Below are 7,671 nucleotides of genomic sequence, written 5' to 3' on the forward strand. Positions count from 1 at the left end.
TACTGGTTGAGTCCTGATTTAGGACCAAGGATGTGATCTATTCTGGAGAATGTTCCATGTGCACTAGAGAAGAATGTGTATTCTGTTGCTTTGGGATGAAATGTTCTGAATATATCTGTGATGTCCATCTGGTCCAGTGTGTCATTTAAGGACTTTATTTCCTTGCTGATCTTTTGCTTGGATGATCTGTCCATTTCAGTGAGGGGAGTGTTAAAGTCCCCTACTATTATTGTATTATTGTTTATGTGTTTCTTTGATTTTGTTATTAATTGGTTTATATAGTTGGCTGCTCCCACGTTGGGGGCATAGATATTTAAAATTGTTAGATCTTCTTGTTGGACAGACCCTTTGAGTATGATATAGTGTCCTTCCTCATCTCTTATTATAGTCTTTGGCTTAAAATCTAATTGATCTGATATAAGGATTGCCAGTCCTGCTTTCTTCTGATGTCCATTAGCATGGTAAATTCTTTTCCACCCCCTCACTTTAAATCTAGAGGTGTCTTCGGGCTTAAAATGAGTTTCTTGGAGGCAACATATAGATGGGTTTTGTTTTTTTATCCATTCTGATACCCCGTATCTTTTGACAGGGGCATTTAGCCCATTAACATTCAGGGTAACTATTGAGAGATATGAATTTAGTGCCATTGTATTGCCTGTAAGGTGACTGTTACTGTATATGGTCTCTGTTCCTTTCTGATCTACCACTTGTAGCCTCTCTCTTTGCTTAGAGGACCCCTTTCAATATTTCCTGTAGAGCTGGTTTGGTGTTTGCAAATTCTTTCAGTTTTTGTTTGTCCTGGAAGCTTTTAATCTCTCCTTCTATTTTCAATGATAGCCTAGCTGGATATAGTATTCTTGGCTGCATGTTTTTCTCGTTTAGTGCTCTGAAAATATCATGCCAGCTCTTTCTGGCCTGCCAGGTCTCTGTGGATAAGTCTGCTGCCAATCTAATATTTTTACCATTGTACGTTACAGACTTCTTTTCCCGGGCTGCTTTCAGGATTTTCTTTTTGTCACTGAGACTTGTAAATTTTACTATTAGGTGACGGGGTGTGGGCCTATTCTTATTGATTTTGAGGGTCATTCTGTGAACCTCCTGAATTTTGATGCTCGTTCCCTTTGCCATATTGGGGAAATTCTCCCCAATAATTCTCTCCAGTATACCTCTGCTCCCCTCTCTCTTTCTTCTTCTTCTGGAATCCCAATTATTCTAATGTTGTTTCGTCTTATGGTGTCACTTATCTCTCGAATTCTCCCCTCGTGGTCCAGCAGCTGTTTGTCCCTCTTTTGCTCAGCTTCTTTATTCTCTGTCATTTGATCTTCTATATCACTAATTCTTTCTTCTGCCTCATTTATCCTAGCAGTGAGAGCCTCCATTTTTGATTGCACTTCATTAATAGCTTTTTTGATTTCAACTTGGTTAGATTTTAGTTCTTTTATTTCTCCAGAAAGGGCTTTTATATCTCTCGAGAGGGTTTCTCTAATATCTTCAATGCCTTTTTCGAGCCCGGCTAGAACCTTGAGAATTGTCATTCTGAACTCTAGATCTGACATATTACCAATGTCTGTATTGATTAGGTCCCTAGCCTTCGGTACTGCCTCTTGTTCTTTTTTTTGTGTTGAATTTTTTCCGTCTTGTCATTTTGTCCAGATAAGAGTATATGAAGGAGCAAGTAAAATACTAAAATGGTGGCAACAACCCCAGGAAAATATGCTTTAACCAAATTAGAAGAGATCCCAAATCGTGACGGGGGAGAAAGGGGATAAAAAGAGGTTCAAAAAGGAAGAAAGAAAAAAAAAAGAAAAAAGAAAAGAAAAGAATTTTAAAAAAAGAAAACAAATAAAGAAAAATATAAAAAAGAAAAAATATATATATTAGATAAACTAGTTAAAAAACGTTAAAAAAGAAAAAGGTAAAAGTTAAAAAAAAATTTTACCAAAGGGCGAGGAAAAAAACAAAAAATGAAAAAGAAAAAAAATTAAATTAACTGCAAGACTAAAAAAAATCACAGGGAAAAAGCCATGAGTTCCGTGCTTTGCTTTCTCCTCCTCTGGAATTCTGCTGCTCTCCTTGGTATTGAAACCGCACTCCTTGGTAGGTGAACTTGGTCTCGGCTGGATTTCTTGTTGATCTTCTGGGGGAGGGGCCTTTTGTAGTGATTCTCAAGTGTCTTTGCCCCAGGCGGAATTGCACCGCCCTTACCAGGGGCCAGGGTGAGTAATCCTCTCGGGTTTGCTTTCAGGAGCTTTTGTTCCCTGAGCGCTTTCCATAGAGTTCCGGAGGACGGGAATACAAATGGCGGCCTCCTGGTCTCCGGCCGGTAGGAGCCAAGAGCTCAGGGCCCCACTCCTCAGTGCGCCCTCAGAGAACAGCGCCGTGTTACTCCCATCTGCCTGACCTACGGCCGCGCTCCGAGCTCACCGAGCCTGCGACCGGTTCAAGGTCACCCCGAGCTGTGAGCTTACTGTCAGCTCTGCCTCTGTAGCCGGCTTTCCCGTTCCAATAGGCACAAGCTCTGCGACACTCAGACACCCCCGATCCTTCTGTGACCCTGTGGGACCTGAGGCCACGCTGACCCCGCGTGGGCTTCGCCCCGGTTTAGCCTCTGGAGCGATGTCCCTCAGCGGAACAGACTTTTAAAAGTCCTGATTTTGTGCGCCCTTGCTCCGCCACTTGCCGGGAGCCGGCCCCTCCCCCTGGGGTCTATCTTCCCGTCGCTTTGGATTCACTTCTCCGCCAGTCCTACCTTTCAGAAAGTGGTTGTTTTTCTGTTTCCAGAATTGCTGTTCTTCTTCTCTTCGATCTGCCGATGGATTTTCAGGTGTTTGCAATCTTTAGATAAGCTATCTAGCTGATCTCCGGCTAGCTGAAGTAGTCTCAGCCTGCTACTTCTCCGCCATCCTCTCTTTTTTTTTAAAGATTTTATTTATTTATTTAACAGAGAGAGATCACAAGTAGGTGGAGAGGCAGGCAGAGAGAGGGAGAAGGAAGCAGGCTCCCCACCAAGCAGAGAGCCCGATGTGGGGCTCGATCCCAGGACCCTGGAATCATGACCTGAGCCAAAGGCAGAGGCTCCAACCCACTGAGCCACCCAGGCACCCCCCACACTGTTTTCAAAACCACATTGAGATACCACCTTACACCAGTTAGAATGGCAAAAATTAACAAGACAGTAAACAACATGTGTTGGAGAGGATGTGGGGAAAGGGGAACCCTCCTACACTGTTGGTGGGAATGCAAGTTAGTTTGATCTTATTTTATTTTTTACTAATGTGCATTTCTTTATTGGCAAAGGGGCCTACAGAACCAAGACCACTCAGTCTCTACCCTCTTCCCTGTAAAAATAAACTCTATCCTTCCATTTCCCTGCTCTGCTTTTCTGCTGGGGCCCAGGAGGATCAGTTGGCCCCTAAGAGTTGTGTCCCAAGACACCAAGAACCAGCATCCCCTGTACATACACACCATACACAGTTTGCCTCTCAGCCTAGGGAGACCAGGAGGCAGCAGGAGGGCTTGTGACCTTCAGGTGGTTATGAGTGCAGAAGGGGGTCTGCAGGATGCTGGCAGGGAAGATGGTTTCATTCTTGGTTGGACAGTGGTCAGCCTTCACTGTCGGGGGTCATGCTCCACTGGTCCTGGATGGGAGGCTTGTGGGCCGGTCAGCCATTACCTTAGCAGAGACGTTGTGCAAATCAAACACATTCTGGAGGAAGGAGTCTCGGAGACTTCCTGCCCATCGTAAACATCATCCAGCTCTTTGGGCTCCAGGACGAAGTCCAGGGAGCCAGTGCTCTCATAGACGGCATCTGCTTTCTCCCTGGCTGCCTGAGGGGGCTTCTCATCCATCCGAACAGCTGCCCTGGGGCCTCCTCAAGGTGATCTCGCTGATCACCCCCTCAGCAATTTCCTTGCTTTGCCAGTCAAATGTGGCTGCCGCAGAGAGGGAGCCCAGGGTGAAGCCAAGTGTGACATCCGTGTTGGAGACACAGGTCTGCTACCCTGGCTCGCAGGACTTCTTGGTGCCAGGGAGGGTCTCCAGCAGCTTCTCTGTGTAGACTCAAAGCGGCAGTTCACATTCCGGGTCATCTTCTGCACCAGGTGAGAGTTCAGGATGCTTGGCTCTATGTGGCCGATGAGCTCTGACACTTGATGCGGATAATCTGTCCCATAGACTGCCAAGGGTTCAGAGTCCGCCAGCTCTAGTGGGGAAGGCAGGAAAGACAGAAACTCCAGCCAATGCGTGGAGGGGGCCAGGACCTGCAGCTCCACCATGTTCATGGTTGGATCTTATTTTTAGAAATCTGTTCAGCTGTGCTGTCTTTTGGGGAATATAATCCATTTAGGTTTAAAGTAATTATTGATGGGGTGCCTGGGTGGCTCAGTGGTTAAAGCCTCTGCCTTCAGCTCAGGTCATGATCTCAGGGTCCTGGGATCGAGCCCCGCATTGGGCTCTGTGCTCAGCAGAGAGCCTGCTTCTCTCTCTCCCTCTGCCTGCCACTCTGCTTACTTGTGCTCTCTATCGCTCTGTCAAATAAATAAACAAAATCTTAAAAAATAAAGTAATTATTGATAGGTGAGGGCTTTGTATTGTCCTGTAGAGCATTTGTGTCTTTCCTCTCTTGCTGTCCTTGTTGACTTTTAGATTACCGTAGTGATATACTTTGATTCCCTTCACTTTTTCTTTTGTGTATGTTCCACAGGGATTTTCTACATGTTACCTCAGGCTTACACAAAATGTCCCGTAGTTACAATAGCCTATATTACACTGGTACGTTTGATCACATACAACACTCTGCCCCCTTCGTCCCCTTCCACACTCTGTGATATTGATGGGACAGTGTATACCCTTTTATATTGTGTATCCATTAACAAAAGTTGGTAGTTACTCTTCTTTCTTTCAGCTTTACACTAAAATTGCAAGTGATTTACACAACACCATTGGAGTGGTAAACTATTCTGTCTCCGTATTTACCTTTGCCAGTGAGTTTTATACTTTGTATCATGTCATGTTGCTGTTTGGTGTCCTTTTGTTTCAACCTAAGGAACTCTCTTTTGCATTCTTTTCTTTAAAATTCTTTTCATTATGTTCAGTTAGCCACTGTGTAGCATTAGTTTTTTTTTTAATCTTTTTATTTATTTATTTATTATTTTCAGCATAACAGTATTCATTATTTTTGCACCACACCCAGTGCTCCATGTAATCCGTGCCCTCTCTAATACCCACCACCCGGTACCCCAACCTCCCACCCCCTGCCCCTTCAAAACCCTTAGATTTTTTTCAGAGTCCATAGTCTCTCATGGTTCACTTCCCCTTCCAATTTCCCCCAACTCCCTTCTCCTCTCTAACTCCCCATGTCCTCCATGCTATTTGTTATGCTCCACAAATAAGTGAAACCATATGATAATTGACTCTCTCTGCTTGACTTATTTCACTCAGCATAATCTCTTCCAGTCCTGTCCATGTTGCTACAAAAGTTGGGTATTTGTCCTTTCTGATGGAGGCATAATACTCCATAGTGTATATGGACCACATCTTCCTTATCCATTCGTCTGTTGAAGGGCATCTTGGTTCTTTCCACAGTTTGGCGACCGTGGCCATTGCTGCTATAAACATTGGGGTACAGGTGGCCTTTCTTTTCACTACATCTGTATCTTTGGGGTAAATGTCCAGGATTGCAATGGCAGGGTCATAGGGAAGTTCTATTTTTAATTTCTTGAGGAATCTCCACACTGTTCTCCAAAGTGGCTGCACCAACTTGCATTCCCACCAACAGTGGAAGAGGGTTCCCCTTTCTCCACATCCTCTCCAACACATGTTGTTTCCTGTCTTGCTAATTTTGGCCATTCTAACTGGTGTAAGGTGATATCTCAATGTAGTTTTAATTTGAATCTCCCTGACAGCTAGTGATGATGAACATTTTTTCATGTGTCTGATAGCCATGTGTATGTCTTCATTGGAGAAGTGTCTGTTCATATCTTCTGCCCATTTTTTGATCTGATTGTCTGTTTTGTGTGTGTTGAGTTTGAGGAGTTCTTTATAGATCCTGGATATCAACCTTTTGTCTGTACTGTCATTTGCAAATATCTTCTCCCATTCCATGGGTTGCCTCTTTGTTTTCTTGACTGTTTCCTTGGCTGTGCAGAAGCTTTTGATTTTGATGAAGTCCCAAAAGTTCATCTTCACTTTTGTTTCCTTTGCCTTTGGAGACATATCTTGAAAGAAGTTGCAGTGGCTTATATCAAAGAGATCAGAATCTATCATTAGTTTTTTAAAAAATTTTATTTATTTATTTTGACAGACTTTACAAGTAGGCAGAGAGGCAGGCAGAGAGAGAAGGGGAAGCAGGGTTCCTGCTGAGCAGAGAGCCCGATGTGGGGCCTGATCCCAGGACCCTGGGACCATGACCTGAGCTTAAGGCAGAGGCTTTAACCCACTGAGCCACCCAGGCGCCCCCATTAGTTTTTTTATTTGCATTTTTTATTATGTTAGTCATCATACTGTACACCATTAGTTTCTGATGCCATGTTCCATGATTCATTGTTTCTGTATAACACCCAGTGCTCCAGCCAATCCCTGCCCTCTTGAATACCCATCACTGGGCTCACCCATCTCTCCATCCCCATCCCCTCTAAAACCCTCTATTTGTTTCTTGGAGTCCATAGCCTCTCATGGTTCATCCCATTTTTAAAAATTTTTTGAAGATCTCATTTATTTATTTTAAGATTTTATTTATTTGACAGACAGAGATCAAAACCAGGCAGAGAGGCAGGCAGAGAGAGAGGAGGAAGCAGGCTCCCTTCTGAGCAGAGAGCCTGATGTGGGGCTTGATCCCAGGATCCTGGGATCATGACCTGAGCCAAAGGTAGAGGCTTAACCCACTGAGCCACCCAGGCGCCCCTCATCCCAGTTTTTGATGTCATGTTCAGTGTTTCATTAGTTTTGTATAACACCCATGTCTCATCACAAAACGTGCCCTCCTTTATACCCATCATCTAGCGACCCCATCCTCCCACCCCCCTCTGAAACTTTCAGATTGTTTCCTGGAGTCCAGAGTCTCTCATGGCTCATCTCCCTCTCTGATTTCTCCCCCTTCAGTTTTCTCTCCCTTCCCTATGATCCTCTGCCCTGTTTCTTATGTTCCACACATGAGTGACACTATATGATCATTAACTTTCTCTGCTTGATTTACTTCATGCAGCATAATCTCCTCCAGTCCCATCCATGTTGATGCAAATGGTGGGTGTCCATCCTTTCTGATGGCTGAGGAATATTCCATTGTATATATGGACCTCATCTTTATCCACTCGTCTGTTGTAGGGCATCTCGGCTCCTTCAACAGTTTGGCTGTTGTGGACATCACTGCGATGAATATTGGGGTGCATGTGCCCCTTCGAATCACTGCATTTGTATCTTTGGGGTAAATCTCTGGTAGTGCACCTGCCGGGTCCTAGGGCAGCTCTATTTTTAACATCTTGAGGACCCTCCACACTGTTTTCCAGGGTGGCTGCACCAGCGAGCATTCCCACCGACAGTTCTCTTTTGCATTCTTGTAAAGCAGGTCAAGTTGTGATACATTCCCCAGCTCTTGTTTGTTTAAGAATGTTCTCTCTCCTTCATTTCTGAAGGACAGTTTGTCGGACAGTTTGGGGGCAACTCGGAGAGCTTTC

At 44.5% G+C, this 7,671-nt stretch overlaps 1 pseudogene; it reads right to left on the reverse strand.

The window, feature by feature from the left end:
• Positions 1 to 3,487: 3,487 nt before the first annotated feature.
• On the reverse strand, positions 3,488 to 4,281 carry LOC116580096 (annotated as a pseudogene).
• Positions 4,282 to 7,671: the final 3,390 nt, after the last annotated feature.

The sequence above is a fragment of the Mustela erminea genome, chromosome 19 (assembly GCF_009829155.1).
Source record: "Mustela erminea isolate mMusErm1 chromosome 19, mMusErm1.Pri, whole genome shotgun sequence".
NCBI lineage: Eukaryota > Metazoa > Chordata > Mammalia > Carnivora > Mustelidae > Mustela > Mustela erminea.